This window comes from Malurus melanocephalus, unplaced genomic scaffold (assembly GCF_030028575.1).
Source record: "Malurus melanocephalus ecotype Western Australia unplaced genomic scaffold, MMel_1.1 scaffold_2345, whole genome shotgun sequence".
In the NCBI taxonomy this organism is placed as follows: domain Eukaryota; kingdom Metazoa; phylum Chordata; class Aves; order Passeriformes; family Maluridae; genus Malurus; species Malurus melanocephalus.
In genome coordinates, this window is record NW_026625577.1 from 1 (window position 1) to 4,955 (window position 4,955).

The window sequence follows — 4,955 nt, forward strand, 5'->3', positions numbered from 1 at the left end:
TGACCCAAAGCTCCAGCCACCGCTCACAGCAGAGGGGAAAGCCCTCGAGAGCTGCAGAATCGGTGGGGGCTGTTGACATTTATCTCTCCTCTTGTGGCAGTGTCAAGTATTCTATAATGATGTCCAAGAAATGGAATTCAGTAATTTTGCAGACTGGTTGATTAGACTCACAGCAGGGGTAATGTACAGCACTGGTGTCAGAATTCACTGTCTCACACCACTTCCATATCCCACCAGAGATACGTAATGATACACTCTGGATACTCTATGGCATGGATGTTGTTTGGTTCATCTGAAAGCCTTGTGCTGTCAGTTCATGTCTGATAACTTTAATGAGTTTTGGTTTACACATGGATACTCAAAACTCTTCCTTTTCCCTCTGCAGAAAGAAATCCATGCTTTGAAGAAACAACTGACTAGTACAGCTGCAAAGGAACAAGATTATTTAAACAGCTTTTGGCTCTGAAAACAGATCTTGAACAAGAGGCGTATGACCATTTTGAAAATACAGTATTTTATTTTCTTTTGGTGCTAAATAGAAGTTACTTTAATACACAGTGAAACAAACTATGATTGTTTTCTAATAAAAATTTTGAATCACACAGTGTGACATTAATTATATAGATATATTTGTAAATTACACTTTCTCTATTTGTATGTATTCTATGGATCATGTAGTTGTTCCTTATCTCCCTGACTTTGTTAACGAGAAATTTTCTGAATTCATTGTTAACCCTGCTTTGAACTACATCATCCTCAGTAACCATTATATTTATATAAAAACTTACTCTGGTTGTCTTTCCTTCTTCTGTCTCTTTTTTGTATCACTGTGATTTTGCTGCAAAGCTTATATTTGTAGATAAATGCCTGGTCTTATTTCAGCGTTGAATAACACTTGATAATAGGTATATTTAACTTAAAAGGAGATTTCAAAATACATGTTGCTTATTCCTCTTGGTCATTTGTTTTAAATTAGGTTAAAGAATGAACAACTACCAGCGCATGTGAATAAGCTCATACTAGAGCTTATTATATTTCTCATACAAGAGAAAAATGCTGTGGCTGCAGAACTCAAGAAACTGCAAGGAAGACAAGAGGCAAGTTGTAAACTTCCAGTTGCTTATAAAGGGCAATACTCAATTTAAACTACAAATCAGATGATAAACTGCAACATGAGATGATTCTGTAGAGTATTTAAATTATTTGATGGTTTTCAGTTGGAAAGGAAATGTAGTTACACTTTTGAATAAGGCAGGTCAGTGTGCTTTGGGTGCCTTTGAATTTTTTAAGAAACCACTTGGAATATTATTTCTTTGCTGACAGAGGTCTTTATTTAGGATAGTAAGAAAAAAGAAGAAAATACAAAGCAGATAGTTGAAAAACTAGAAAATGCAAATGGCCAGCTAAAGCAAGTAAAAACAAATATTAGTATCCAATATTATTAAAGGAAAAAGACTCAAATAGTTGTGTTCATATACTACTTTATGTAATTTTTTTGATTAAAATTTTTCTAGATTTTATAGCTAAAGAGAAACTATTCAGTATTGCTGTTGGACAGGTAGAAATTTTCTCAGGTTAGAAATACCTATTGCTACAGAAACGATTTTTGCCATCATTTTGTATTACATAGAAAGAGCTGCCCTGTTGTGCATCAGACATTTAAGGTGTGAAGGAAATGAAACGAGAAGTTCAAGGTTATGGATTAAATGTGCAAAGGCAAAACTGGTTCAGTGTTACTCTCTGCAGAAGTCTCTGTACCATCAGTTCAATAGTCAGGCAACCTCCCATGTTTCACAGCTGCATTACAATAGTCCAGGTTAAGATTTATTTTCCTTAGGTTAGGTGGAACATCTTTTCCTACTTAAAAAAGTTATAGACAGTTCACATATTGACTTGCCAGGCATGTGGCTTCATTTCAAGAACATTTTGATTGAGCATCTTATGAAGTTCCCATCAACATTAGCAGCTCTTTTTTTTGAAAATAAAATACGGGTTTATTAGCAGTACTGACAAGAAGTTAAAGGCAAGAAGTAAATATTTAACTAATGCTTGTTAATTTGGCCCTTAGAAATGAACTGGAGTCTTTGAAGGAGAAAATGGCAAAGGCAGGTGAAGAGACTGAAAATAAACTGCATGAAAGAGAAGAAAACATACGTCGTGTCATGTGCTTTGTCATGAAAACATGTTCCATAACCCATTGGGCAGAATCTGAATGTAAAATTTTTGTTGGGAGTTTTTCTACAAAGCTCTGCCTGGGGATGTGATCTCTGTCAGAGGCTTTCTTCTTTCAGGGCTGCTGCCGTTGTGTCGTAGTGCATCCACTGCTGAGCCCTGTTATTGTAAAAGACAAGGACAATCATTGGGGTGTTTACTCTTTGCTTGGAAGTTTAATAGGAAAGATCTGTTTGATTTCAAGCAAACAGAGAACCTGCTTTTCTTTCATATACCCACTGAGGAATGGATGGGCTCTGGATTAGCTTTTTACATATAATGTGACTTTTGGCTTACATAACTTCAAATATTTTTACTTTCTTTTTTATACTTTCAAAGCAACCTGGGATATTTAGCATTAGAATGGATTTCAAAATTTCATTGAAAAAGTCAAAGATTTACAATTCCAGGTTAAGAGTTTTGAAAATGAAATTTCACAAAAGGAAAAGCAGTTGAAGATTCTAGAAAATAACTGGGAAAATTCATTTTTAATGGGTTGTATGAAACTGGATACAAGGTTATTTTTTAAATTGTGAAGACACTGGGAGTTTTTGCTTCTTCTTTCTTAAGTCTACGATCACTAAAGAACTTGTTCACTGCTATTAATGAATATGTTGTAGTACTTTATGGCTAAAATTTCCATCATTGCAACATGTCAGCTTGTGTTTAGTCCTGATGGCATAAACCAGTCTGGTGCAAATGCACATTGGAGAACGTTGACAGGAGTCGCTAACACAGGGAGTCATTTTTAGGACTTATTAATATTTGAAGTATCTCTTTCAGATGAATGATTTAAAGAAACAGGTGGAAAATAAAACCAGATGCATTGAAGAGTGGCAGCAGGAGTGTACAGATTTTACAAGTCATGCATAAAACACATGGTATTTTGGGGCGACTTACTTTTCAACAGTTTTTGTCTGCTGTGTTATTTTTAGAGACTCCCACGTAATTTAAAATTTTTCTTTCCTTATCCTAACTCTGAGCAAATTAAGAAGTCATCTTTGGAATGACTTGATTTGTTAAATAATCTTTAATTTGAAAAAAGCAGTTACAAAAATAATGTCTTCAATTAACGTCTACTTTTTGTAATACTACTTTTTGTCATGCAGTACATAGTATTATTTCTGTACTTGTAATAAGGAGCTCCCTCAGTTACCACTAGTAGAAAAGAATTCTGCACTAGCACGAATTGTGGTAACTTCACTGTAAGAATGTATAACTTGTTCTCTTTGTCATGACATCTTCACACCTGTCAGCAGCATCTTACTTTGAATTCCCATTCTGCACCTCATTTGTTCTTCCCTGCTGTTACTCTGGAGTAGCCTTTCCTAAGGTCATGAGCAAACAGCATTATCCCAGGAATTAGCAGAGTATTCCTTTGTTTGGAGAATTGTTCTGGAACCCAAACTGCACAACAGAGAGTTATTTGCTTGAGGAAAGCTGGAATTTTGCAGATTCTGACATCCTTGACTCAGTTGAACCCTTACATAATTCTATTAACTTGTTAAAGCACAGTGCTTGTTTTCTTTTACTTCAACAGAATAAGATGCTGAAAAAGAAAAATACTGCAGAAATCAAAAAAGTAGTGTTTATGAAGGGAAGGTAGGTTCAAATAACATCATGTAGAAGATGAGGTGAGTGTTTTAAGTACCAGTGTAAGTAATGATAATGCTTATTAAATACATCTTGAATTGGTATATGAAAGGAAAACGGAAAACTGTAATTAAAATGCACAACTGGGAGAAAAATGTATCATAAAACCTGTAAAAATCTTAGATATATTTACAAGAGAGAGAATAAAATCTCCACCTGTAGTTGTTATTTCCAAGGAATTCACAGCATTTGGGGTGATAACTTAGGGCTGTCTTCCCCACTGCTGCTGTTGTCATTGTTTCTTTGAGTATTTTCTAACTCACTTCAGGCCAAAGTTCAATTCTTTATTAGAAAAAGCTGAACTTTAAATTGAAAACAGTCTGATCATAGACTAAAAAGTAATAGAGTGTTTCTGGTCAAAAACAAGAGGTTAAAAGAAATAATTAGCATATTAATTCCCAAACAAATGACAGCAACAATTCTGCATTCTCAAAAGGTGAATAAATTGCAGTTAGAGATGGAAAATATGAACAAACAACATAAGGAAGCAGCTGACATCTATCAAAAAGACATAGAAACCAAAAAAGTGAATGAAAACAAACTTCATGAAGAGATGAGAGGTGTTAGTTATTACTGCAATTTAAAAATTGGTTTTGATTTATAATTTTTTTATAATGCTTGATTGGCCAGAGTCTTTGCTTTTACATTTCACTCTTATCAACATAAATGGGACTTCCTGTGCATGCCTGTGAGCAAAGCTTTAGTATATTAGATGCTGAAGTTGAAATATTTGAATATGACTTTAAGAATCCAGTTAAGAATTCCTTTTTTTAAGTTACAGTTCATAGAAATTCTATTTTTGGTATACAGTCAGCGTAGGTAAATTAAATTGTAACTTCTCACATATTAGTATTTTTCTGCTCACATGGTTTTTGATGGTAATGCTAAGAAATATTGAGGCAGAGTGCTTGAAATGACCTCTTGATTGAAAGTGAACTTGTGTGCCATGGATGTCCCTTTAATCTGTGTTTATTTGCCCATTTTAATAATCTGTATAAAAGATGTTGGATTTGAAAAGGATCTTAAAAGCAAATGAAGACTAAGTGAGACTATACATACTTTGCACCCACAGGGGGAAGAAGAAATGAAAC